Here is a 13,340-nt window from a genome sequence, read left to right as displayed (position 1 = left end):
AGGCAAACGTGACTCCCTGGCACACCAGAGGTGAAGCTTCCTGGCGGGAGGGTCCCCCTCAGAGGCTGCGTGGGAGGCACTGAGCTTGGGTGACTGGACGGAGTACTCATGCCACTGTGGAGGAGCTGACAGGTAAAATGTAGAGGGAAGAGTGATGACACATATATTCTGCATCAGGGGTAGCAACGAACTATTAAGGAACAGATTTGCTTTCTGTTCTTTTTTTCTGCTAGACACACATAGTCCATTGCTTTGCAAAGCAATTTTAGAATGCTGTTTATGGTAAGGTGTAAGGTGCCTTATGGCACCCCCCCAAAAAAAATCTTTCTCAAATTCATGTGTGGATTTAAAGCTATTCCAGTCCTAGAACATTGTATTCAATTTTAGAGGTAATTATTCCTCCATTTGTGATATTATAACAGGGATATCTTCCTCGTAGGGTTGTTGAGTGGATTTAATGGAATCAAGTTGAGGGCTGGAATCATCCTACCTTCCCTCCACAACCCTGGCACCCAGGGCTCCTCTCCTTCGAGGGGTCCCCTGCCTCCGACGCTCACCTTGCCTACTTTCCAGCATAGCAATTTCCACGTGCAGTTCTGCAGAGTGCCCACCATTGTGTGAAGGAAGTTTAGAATGCAAATCCTATTCAATTTAGGGAAATTGGGGGGGCTTCTTCACAGAGGAGCCAGGTGATGGTCCACACAGCTAACCCCAGGTTGCCTAACTACTAAGGAGCAGAGCCACAGTGTAAACCCAGGCTTCTGCTCTTCTACTCCTTGTCCCTCTGCTGCCCTGGATGAGGGCATCTGAAGGTTACCTAGGCATCTGCAAAAATACCTGAAAGACCTTCCCTTATGACTGCCCTTAGCTGTGTTTCTCTGTGGAGGCATCATAGTGAAATGGATTAAGCATTTATGCTTTGGAATTAAATGTCTAGGTTCAAGTTCAAGTTCCATCATTCACTAGTTTTATAACATTGGGCAAGTGCCTTAACTTCTCTGTGCCTCCATTTCTTTATCTTTTAAAATGGGTCAGAGGGTCACAGTGAGGAGTGAATGAAGTAACACGTGGGAAGTCTTACAACAGTGCTTGGTACATGGTCAGTATTCAATTAATGATAACTCGGTTTCTTTTTATAGTATAGTTCATAATAGGAATTCATAAACATCATCTCATTAATACTGATAATACCTCTATAGGTACATAATTAAAACTGAATTTTATGCTTACAAAACTGTGGTTTAAGCTTGCCCTAAATAATAATGATAATAAGGAAGACTGGTTGCTTGCTTATTATGTACTTGGTACTTCGCACATATTGACTTATTCAGTCCACATGTATCTATGAGACAAATGACATTTTTATCCCCATTTTACAAGAGGGAAATGGAGACAAGGGTGTTAAATGTGTTAGTCAAGGTCACATAGCTAGCGAGTATCATAGCCAGAATTCAAACCTTCTCAGTCTGGATTCAGAGACCCGGCTACACTACCTGATCTCCCATGTGCATACACTGTAAGAGTCAAAGCGGACCCTACCACACAGATCTAGCAATTCCAATGTCAGAATAGTCATTAAGCTTCCATGTGGCGTCCAAAAGAGAATTAACCATCATGACTCTCTGCATTCATGTTCCTATTTTATGAGGCTTTACTGAGTGATTAGACACTAATAACTAAATTTGATTAACTGTACCAGAATAATAACTTAGTAAAACCTTGGATTTCACTCTGTCAGACAACATTTAGTAAAGTACTGAAGACCAAAAACAATCGGTATTTATGACAAATGCTACTATTACTGGGATTTTATATTCTTGATAGCTCAGATGTGGTCTGTGGAGATATAATAAAAAACATTCTAATATAAATTTGCAGTCCTTTCTTCACTCTGAACTTGTTATAACAAACCTTTAGAGAACACAGACATTCTAGACTAAGAGATGTCGTCCATGGAAGTTGTTTAAACATCCGAACAAATGATTATTAAACAAATAAATATTAAAATTATTTTATATGTAAATATCTGAACCATGATCTCAAACAGTGTAAGTGAATTGTAGAACCCATTAAATTTAATCATGAATACACACACACACACACACACACACACCTCTGTACACATATATACTTACACTCTGGTGTGATTGATTGATTGATTGATTGATTGATTTATAAATCAGTCCAACACTTTTCCCCCCTTTTGAGTGTATCATGCTCGGAAGTGGCCAGGGCACATGCAGCTGATCCAGTCATAGCACGTCCCTCCTTCTGCACCCAGTAATTGTCCCAAGTAGTGAGCCCGTGATGGAAGCTGGCCAATCAGAATCTACCGTAGGGTTTTTCAAACAAAACTGGGAAAAGAAGCCTCCTTTCCTTCTTGTTTATGGAACTGTTGGGGTGTGAGCTCAGAAGTCATTTCTTAAAAACTGAGGTTAGAGCTCACGAGGAAGCCAGACAAGCCAATACAGCATGCAGAAAGACATGATTGGGGTGGTAGGGTGAGAGTGTATTCTGGTGACTAGTTATAGACTCCTTTAAGGCCAGTATAACTCTGTCCCTCTCAAATTTGGCTCAGTGAATTCCTCCCTTTATGGTTATTTTAGTTCCTGTTAAAATTCAGGAACGTGCTTCCTATAAATACAGAGGATGATGCAAATGCCGTACTTGATAGTGTTGGAGAGAGTTCTCACATTCACTGAGGCTGGGGTGTAACCTTTTTTTTTTATTGGATGGTAATTTGGTAGTATTTACCAAAATTTGCAACTAAAATTTATAATGGCAAAACCTCTTGACCTGGAAATTCCATATTTAAGAATCTCTACTATAGAAATATTAGCATGGCTGATAAGGAATATATGAAAAAGATGTTTATTGAAACATTTTTGTACTTGCCTTCATTCAGGGACTGTTGAAAACAAGTCATGGCCTGCCTATCATGGAATGTTCTGCAGGGAAGGAAATAAGAAGTAGCCTGCATATGTGGAAGGATGCCCATAATATATTATTGAAGGAAAATGAAATTGCAAAAGTATAATCCCATTTTGGTAACAACAAGCAAAAGTCAAATGAGTATACATATGTGCATGAAAAAAGAGCTGCACAAATACAATTGAGAATGGGGAAAGGGACCACTTAGAGCTTTAATGTTTTACTTTATAGATTTCTGTCTTACTTGTTTTCAACTTGTATGTATTACTTTGTTAATTATTAAAAACAATTTAAAAAGGAAGATAGTTTTATCTACGTTGTCAGGCTCTTTTCTTTCTTTCTTTCTTTTTTTTTTAAGATTTTATTTATTTATTTGGCAGAGAGAGTGAGACTGCACAAGCAGGGAGAGCAGGAGAAGGAGAGGGAGAAGCAGGCTCCCGGCTGAGCAGGGAGCCTGATGTGGGACTCGATCCTAGGACCCCAGGATCACGACCCAAGTCAAAGGCAGACACTTAATCATCTGAGCCACCCAGGCACTCTGTCAGGCTCTTTTCTTAGAAGAAACACTCCTTAGGAAAGGTGGAAGGGCATCAATTGGGCAGAGACCTCAGGGTTAGACTTTGGCTCCACCTCTGACATGCTTTGTGACGTGGATTGAACAGATCCAACTCTCTGGCTTTGCTCACTCATCTGAAAACTGGGGGATTAGACCTATATGGGCACGAACATCCCCCTCAGTTGTAACAATGTATGAACACACATCTATTTTTTAGGCTTTATAATATGTACAAACAGAATTCTGAGGATAGAATAACATTTGGAAGATTTATATGTTAAAAAAGATGTATAAGAATTAAATATACATTAAGTATGGCATACTGACCAATATTTTAAACCAAAAAAAAATTTAATCTTTCTCTTTTCTCTAAAGAAAGATTATTTGTAGTGAAATGATTACTGCATTAACTTTTATGTGAAATTAAAGCCCATAATACCTGTACTTGCCTTATATTTTGCGATCTCCCTACATGGGTAAAATTTCTGAAAAAGGATGGTCAAGTCCCTGGTACCCCAGGAAAGTGCATGGTAGCTTTCTATCTAACAAGACGGGGCTCCCAATCTACCAGGAGATCCCAGTGCACTGGGAGTAGAGCCCTATTCTATGACCTTTGTTTAGGTTAATCAAGGCTATGAAGCTGGTCATAGGCCAACTGAATTAAGACAACAGACGTTTCTTTGACCTGTACCTCCTCTGCACCACCCCCAGGGCAATGTGAATACACTTAGACAGAGCACGCCTTCTCCAGTTAAACTCAACTCCCGCCTTCTCGTTGCCTTATCTAGTCACTTCACACATTATCCTGTCTGTCGAGCAGTAGAAGTCATGTGGGTTTTATAACTTCTAATTAAGTGTTAAAATCACCTGTGGAATAACAGCACAGATGGGGAAGGGGAAGAGGAGACACAGTAGCAGTTTCTTCATGCTTAGTCATAAGAACAAGTAAATGCAATGACCTTGGGTCTTATTCAAATGCATAATCCTTTTGAAACAAATTTAACAGTCTTGGGCCAGGTTATAAAGCTGCCTGCAGATACAGCTTTTCACCCATTTACTTTTCCTTTTCATGCACTGCCATTGTAAAGTCAGTACTTTTCTAAGTAGGACAGCATGCTAGAACAAATACTAATTTTATCAGATAAATTACTTTCTTAGGATCCCTTCTTATTTTTATAGGCAACTCTTTACAAGTTGGTGTCACCCACTAGACAATGAAATTCTTGACTTCAGAGTCTTGCCACCACACCTAGTTCAAGGCTAGCATCTGGAAGAATCCAAAAAGCCTTGTTGAGTAACCTAATGAAGAAATAGTACCTGGCTAATTCTAAATTTGAACTACGAAAGAATCCAGTGACTGGCATATAATTTAAACTAGTCATTTTTGTTCACAATCTGAGGTAGATTGAAATTTCTAGGAAGCAAATTTCCACAAAGGCAAGGATTTTTGTCATTTGGTTCACCAGTGTTTCCCAAGTGCTTGGGAATGACCTATCCCCATCCTTACTCCCACACACAGCTTCCTGTTACTAACATGACTTTACTATTCCATTGCTTTCATTAGCATAACTTTCCCAATCCAGGAGACTCTTGCCCAGGCACATAACTTGGCTGCTCATTATGTGAACTTCCAGAAAGGCCTATGAACAATAGGAAACACAACACTTAACTGATGAATATTCTTTGAATTTCTTCAAAGATTTTTCACCTTGCTCTTCCCACAAATTCCAAACTGTTATATCCTGATCCTTACCCAATCCTAAGCAAGCCTCCTCCTCCCATTGAAATACCTGCCTTAAACTTAACTACTGATTCTCAGTAAATCCCGACCTTGCGTTCCTCATTAGAGACACCACTGCTGCTTGATTCAGCTGATAGTGCCACTTATAAATAAATTCCATAAACTCAGCTTGGTCTTGTCAGCAGATTGTGTTGCTAATATTTTGGGGAGCCAGCTTTCAACATACTAGCCTAAGGTACAGAGTAGGCACTGAATAAACATTTGTAGAATGAATGAGTGAATGCTATATAATGGTACATGAAGGGATTTTAAAAGCTTGATTAAGCCTAAATCCGAATGAGTCAGTCCCTGTAAATCCCCACTGAAAGCATGACTAACCTAGTAGAGACACATTATGCCATAAGCATTGACATGTTACAGGGTGGCTCCTAGCCAGATTTGGCATATTTACCATATCCTTTTTATTTTAAATTACTTTTTTAGAGTTTGAGCCAAATAGTACGAATCAATTGTTCTTGAAAGAGCAGTGGATGAGTGTTTTCTGACCCATGCTTCCTTAAGAGTGACTGAGGTGACATGGTGGGATACTAGTTTATTCATTATTTGAAAATGTTTGTTGATTTACTTCAGTTTTTTGCAGGAGACATTTTGATTAGCTTTACCATTTTTTTTTTCTAGGGAAAACAAGTTTTCCTGGAAGATTTTCCTAAGCTCAAAAAAAGGCCTTCTTTGTTTTATCTTTAAGGCATCCAGATGACAGTGAGAAGCCAACTTATCTGATTTTATTCTATTTTATTTTATTTTAGTAACTTCCTGTTGTAACTCTACCCATAGCTGCATGCAGTCAACTAGTAGAACTCTCAACTAAATGTATTATTTCATAGAGGGGAAAGAAAAAGAGGCTAAGGCCACTTTATTTTATCTTTTTAAAGATTTTATCTATTTATTTTTTGTGTGTGCGAGAGAGAAAGAGCATGCGCACTGCGCGCGAGCTCGGGAGGCAGAGAGGGGCAGAGGGAGAAGCTGACTCCCCGCTGAGCAGGGACCATGCCCCCCATGGGGGACTCCATCTGAGGACACTGGGATCATGACCTGAGCCAGAGGCAGATGTTTAACCCACTGAGCAACCCAGGTGCCCAAAACCATTTTATAATAAAGAATTTAAATATGGGAAAGTTCCACTGCCCATTCAACTGGAATAGCACTAAGGAGCAGTACTTAAAAATAATTTCAGAAAAGGTAAGATTATATGCCAAACTCAAATTGTAGTATTAACACCAAGTAGGAGCAAGCTCTTTGGCTTTTCCAATATACTAAGATAAGACCAACAGATTTGTTTTTATTTTTAATTTTTAGTTTTTTAAAGATTTTTTTTAAGATTTTATTTATTTATGGGACAGAGAGACACAGCGAGAGAGGGAACACAAGCAGGGAGAGTGGGAGAGGGAGAAGCATGCTTCCCGCTGAGCAGGGAGCCCGATGTGGGGCTCGATCCCAGGACCCTGGGATCATGACCTGAGCCGAAGGCAGACGTTTAATGACTGAGCCACCCAGGGGCCCCTATATTTTTAAAGATTTTATTTATTTATCTGAGAGAGAGATTGAGTGAGAGAAAGCACACAGGCAGAGGGAGAGGGAGAAGTAGACTCCCCTGCTAAGCAGGGAGCCCAATGATGCAGGGCTCTCGACCTGAGCTGAAGGCAGACGCTTAACAACTGAGCCACCCAGGCACTCCTGTTTTTATTTTTTAAATTATTTTGGGGTTTTTGCTCGTGTGATTTAGATATTATTTGTGGAATGTATAAAACCCCAGGAGTTTAATCGAAATATAATTCAAACTTGTGTTTTGCTTTCTTTCTCACAAGTTTATTCGAAACTAAAATACAAAATAACATGAGAACAATTTTTCTTTTTCCTTTCTTCAAAGGAACAATAAATACCCTGCTATTTATCAGGAGTCTGAAAAAGATTTTAACAATTAAGTATGTTTTGGGAGGCGGCGATAGAAGGAAGATGACTTAGGTCAAGATTATTTGCTGAAGCTCCTGAAAATTATATAATTATAGTCTTCTCTGGGCAGAGATTAGGGTAACGGATCTGTTACAACTCCATTACCAAAATTGTAAAATAGCATCTGTGTCTCTGAAAAGAGGTGGGGTTGGGACATCTGCACTAAGCTAGACAAATTCCCAAGAGCCCAGTCTCCCGGCAGATTCCAGGAACTGCTCATGTTTCCCAGCCTCCAGAGAAACCCAACTCTCTAGAAACAATTGATATTTCTAGAATTTACGGAAAAGTATAGAGCCAAATAATTTTATCTGTGCTTACTCAAACACTACAGTTTTGACAAGAAATCTCTGACCTGGGTTCTGAACCCAATATATGTTTTGGCAACTGAAGGGGAATAGTTTGTCACCGAAAATATGACTTTTTGGCATATGTATTATTTTTGAGCTGATTATTTTAAAGAAACTACAGACACAAGAGAAGCTCTGAAAACAAAGTGAAAGTTACCTTTTGTAAGGGAAATCTACATTTATAAAGGAAATTTATGTTAGAAACGGGACCTGTGCCAGAAAGAGAGCTGTTACCAGAGATCACTTTTGCATCTGAGAGACCTACTTACCTGGCCAGGCAAACTTTGTTTGACAAACATTTCCTCTTTCACCTGCCAGGTGAATTGCATTCCCTTCTTTAAAGCCCCAGACCCTATCCCTTTCCTTAGTTCAGGATGGTATACAAGCTTCAATTGTCTGGCTGTCTTTTGCGTCTCATATCTTTGTAGGGCTTCCACAGGTAATTAAAATTGTTTGTTTCTTCTGCTAATGTGTCTTTTATTACAGGGAAGTCTCAGCCAAGAGCTCAGAGAAGTAGAGAACTATTTTTTCTCCCCCACAATAGATACGTTTGTTTCTGAGATTTTCTGCAAAAAGCGTAGAGAGATGGAAACCTGCATCTTGAAAACTATTTTCTATAAATCGTTGCAGTAGTCATAACTTAGAAGAAAACTTCAGGGGACAGCAAAAGCATTCAGCTAACTTTGTGGCTACGAGCAAATTAAGCCTGCAGATCATTTTTGCAAGACAAAAACATTATTAAATTATTAGTTGCTTTGGAACTGCCTGTACTGGGCTAAGGATTAAGCTGCCTCAAAATTTCCTAACACTCTGACAGCTATTATTATTTAAATATCCTTAGAATTTATGGGAGCTCTACAGGGGGACAGTGAAAACTCAAACTTGGTTTATACTACTATTAAAGAAAAATGATTGAAATGAACAAATTGTCCCCCCTTCCCCCACCAGCTTAAAGTAAAACATGGTCACAAATCACCTCGAAAAGTTGATTTCAAATAGAATTAAGTCACTAACTCCCAGCCTACATTTTTAAACCTCTAGAAATTACAATCAGAATGAAGATTCTTTTGCTGTTAATTTTAGTTATTTGATGGGTTATAGTTATCTTCAATTATTTGAGAGTAAGAGATGAAGAAGGGAAAAAATATGCCATTGCTCCTATGGGATATTTTTAACGATCTCTCCTCTTTCTCCTCTCAAAAAAAAAAAAAAGTAAGAAAAGGAAAAAAAGTCTAAATATTATCACTAGATATTGTGAAAGGATTTCAATCTAAAATGGAACTAGAGGTTATGAAATGGAGAATCACACATGCAACCTCAGGAAAACAAAACTTAAGAACTGAAAGACTAATTTCCCATAAATGCCTGACTTCCAGAAAACCAGAATTTATCTCCTGACCAATGAACATCCACCGGGAATCTCTCCCCATCTTCAAGCCAATGAATTTACTGCTTGGACTCTGGCTGGACTTCTCTCTTTACACTCCTGCCCCCGAAATACAGTTCACCTCAAACCAATGGACTCACCTATAGACTGCTATCATTTGCATTTCCCAAATTATAGTTCCTCTGCTATTCCAAAATGAACTCAATTTTTGGTAATTTAAGTTGCCTTAGTTTACCTCTTTATTTAGTTTGGCAAGATAGAAGGAATAGAACAATATGACATTGATGTAAGGCATTTTGTAGGGAAAATACAGATTCTAGGTTGAACAATTCTGTAAGGGGACCTACAAAATATGACAAATGCTGATGTCTTTAAGTTGGATAGTTTACAATGGGAAAAATGTTAACATGCCTCTCTGTGGTGGATCTTACAAGATCTAGTTAAGATGGACAATGAGATTCATAGTAAGATTCAGGTAGAATTACAACTTAATCAATACATGTTTTGTAATTTATTTCTACTACATTTCAGAGGAGTTGTAAGACAGAAATAATCTTGAAAAGCTCTGTAATCTTTATATCTGAAATCTCACCCTCAGATAAAAATTTGGAGGAACACTCCATTTGGTATTCTAGCTCCATCACTAATGGGCTAAGACCATAAGCAAGATATTTGACATTTCTGGGTCCCTTTTCAACCACCATGATGCTGTGGCTCTTACCTTCTACGCATCCTTTGGCACCTACCAAGATTCTATTTACACCAGCATCTGAGAGCCGCCTCGCCTAGAGGGCTCTGTGCACCCAGCTTAATCTCATGTTATCTACTGTGGTCTACTTCCAGGCTGAAAGAATAGAATGTGTCGCTAAATTCGGTTGCTAAAAGTCATGTCAACTTTTTCATCGGCAATCTTCTATATCAGCAATTCTCAAAACTTTCTGGTTTTAAAACTCTATTTACACAAAAATTATTAGGGATCCCCCAAATCTTTGGTTATATGGGTTATATCTATCAAAATTTACCTTACTGAAAATTAAAACTAAGAACATTTCCCTCCAGTTTTACTGAGAAATGATAGACATACATCACTGTGTAAGGTGTTAGCATGATGGTTTGATTTACCTATTATCATGAGATGATTACTATAACACATTCCATTAATATCCATCTTCTCATGTACATAAAGTAAAAAGACAAGAAAGAAGAAAAGACAAAAAGGAGAAAGGTTTTCTTTCTCCTTGTGAGGAGAACTTAAGATTTACTCTCTTAATGACTTTCCCATACAGCAACACTAGCTCTAGACATCATGTTTTCCATTACATCCCCAGTACTTCTATAGCTTGTAACTTGAAGTTTGTACCCTTTGACTTGTTTCTTCCAATTCCTCCTCCCCAGCTGAGAACTTTAAATATTCAGTATTTATTAATTTGGTTCTTAAAAGCCTATTATATAAATAATATATGTTTTATGAAAAATCACTTTCTAATTCAAAAAAATTTAGTGAGAAAAGTGTAAAAGATTTTTACAAATCTCTGTAACATCTGGCTCAATATATAACAGCTGGATTCTCATAGATGCTTCTTCATTTAGTCTGTTGCAATATCACATACATAGCTCCTAGAAAACCCCACTATAAACTCATGAAAGAATGAGAGTGAAAAAGAAACTAACTTCCTAGTATCTTTATGAAAATGCTTTTGACCTCTCAGTACTTCTGAATGAGTTTTGGAGGGCCCTAGGAGTCCCAGACTTCACTTTGTGACTGTTGTTCTATATGATGGAGTAGCTGGTCTAAATTGTAAGGCTATATTATATATAAAATATATGTTTTTATGTATTATACATATTTATATATTGTATATAATATAATAAAATATATAATTATTATATATTTAATATATAACTATTATATATTAAATATATAATATATAATATATTCATTTATATATTTGTATGTATTCATATATTATTATATATGATATATAAATAATATAAAAAATATATATTATAAAATATTATATATTACTTATAAAATACATACTTATATATGCATATATTGTTTAATATATAAGATATATATTATATAGTATGTATGCACATATTATATATAAAGTATATATTATATATAATCATATAATTATATTAATTTTGAATGAAGGCTGTCAGTAAACATTTTTATTTTTTCTGAATTGATCCTTAGAATAACCATGAAAATAAGACCTAACTCTCATAAAGAATTTCCTTATATCAGGCACTGTGCTAAGAGCTTTGCAAATGTTAGTTCATTTAATCCTCAAAACAACCCTAGAAGACAGTGCCACCAATATTATTTACCATTTAGCAAGTGAGGCGATGGGCCTTGGAAAACATAATAACTCGCCAAGGTTACACCAGTAGCGGACTATTGACTTGGCCTTTGAGCTTAGGCAGTCTGACTTCAGACCACACAAGATCCTAATTAAGGCACCTAATTCCCCTTCAAAAAAGATTGCTCAGCACTGAAATAATCATCTCATGTAATTGTCACAAAAATTTCATGAGGATGACTTCATAGTCCTCATTTGACAGATGAACAACAGACTAAGTTTGCACAGTGGGCTTCGGGCAAGACCAGGGCATGCAATGTGTTTACCTACGCTCATTCTGTGTCACTAGTCACTGATCTCCAGAAATAATCTGAGTATGATCCAGAGACTGTTCAAGGCAGTTCACAGGTGGGGAGCAGCGGGGAGGGAAGAGAAAATATCAGCATTCATTTTTCTCTTTATTTTAAAAATAAGAAAAAAATTGGCTTTTTCAGTATTTAGTTCATAGACTGACACCTGTCCTTCACTGAGCCATAACTGAGCACTTAAGATGTGGAAAGGGTCCTGAGGAAAGAGTGGGCAGTCCTCAACCGAGGATTTTTCCTCCCAGTGCAGATGATGAATGCCCAGTCAAGAGGTTTTACAGATTCAATATTTTTTATTTTGAATAAAATAATACTTACAGAATAGACAGTAGTGTACAAAGATTCCTGTGAGGACAAAACAAAACAGCAGACTGAATCACATACTAATAATTCAGGCACAAATATACAAGAAAATGGCACAGCTGACACTTTTCCTAGATTTACTACTAGTTTTTTGTTAGCAACATCACACAATTTTTTTAAAAGTCTATTTAAACAATACTGGAAATAAGTTGGCCAAAATATTTGAAATTATCAAAAGAATAGTTGGACTATGGATTTTCATTCACCATTGTAGTGATGAATCCTGAGAAGTGAATATTGTGCAAAAAAATGATAACACGAAGCTGTCACAGTTAGCAAGACATTATAAAATATCATCTATTTCATCTTTAAAATGGTTCTTTTGTAATTTCTATTTTTGGTGTACATTTTATAATATATTCAATACATTAATAGAGTAGTAGAAGATTATAGTTCATTAGTAATATACACACATATTCAGTAATTTTCTATTCATAGAAGACCTTGATCAAAATGGTTTGGAGAGGGTGCCTGGGTGGCTCAGTTGGTTAAGTGACTGCCTTCGGCTCAGGTCATGATCCTGGAGTCCCGGGATCGAGTCCCACATTGGGCTCCCCGCTCAGCAGGGAGTCTGCTTCTCCCTCTGACCCTCTTCCCTCTCGTGCTCTCTATCTCTCATTCTCTCTCTCAAATAAATAAATAAAATCTTTAAAAAAAATGGTTTGGAGAATCCTGCACTATTTTTCCTACCTCTAATGGTACTTATCTCTATAATAAAGCTCTAAACATTTCCCAGATCTAGTATCCTATAATTTTAATTTCTTGTCAAGTATATTGAGTTTTTAATAATGGGTCTGAATGAAGAATGGGAGAAAAACCCAAAATTCTATCTCATCCTACAGGTTATTGTAACACAGAGTAACACAGGAAATTATTTTCTTTTGAGAGTTAATACACTCAGAACATGGCTTGACAAATGGTAAGTGCTCAGTACATGTTAACTGATGGTTAAGTGACATGTTACCACTTACCACTAGATGACATTTGTTGTGTTATGGCTGCCTATTATCCCATTTCATCTTTTTTGCTTGTTTAATAGCACCCTAAATTTCCCATGTAAGCCATCCTTCCCCAGTGCACAGTCAGAAAGCTCAGGAAAGAGCGTGTTATCCATGCCTAAGTCAAGTGGGCATTCTACCAACCTGCCCATGTGACTCAACTCAGGTCAGTGAGAAGCTGGAATTCTACTGCATTTGCATTTGGAAGGTTGTAGGGCTGCAGTGGCTGGCAGATGTTGTGATACCACATGGATCCTGCTCTCAGAGCTAATGAAGAAAAGAAGAGCAGAAGAATGGAAAAAGACTCCAACCAACATGACAGTAAAATTACTACCA

Source organism: Eumetopias jubatus, unplaced genomic scaffold, assembly GCF_037043125.1.
Source record: "Eumetopias jubatus isolate StellerSeaLion01/CBP00866 unplaced genomic scaffold, mEumJub1_p1.0 scaffold_4, whole genome shotgun sequence".
In the NCBI taxonomy this organism is placed as follows: Eukaryota; Metazoa; Chordata; class Mammalia; order Carnivora; family Otariidae; genus Eumetopias; species Eumetopias jubatus.
The sequence above is the reverse complement of the archived record's forward strand: the minus strand, read 5'-3'. Positions refer to the sequence as shown.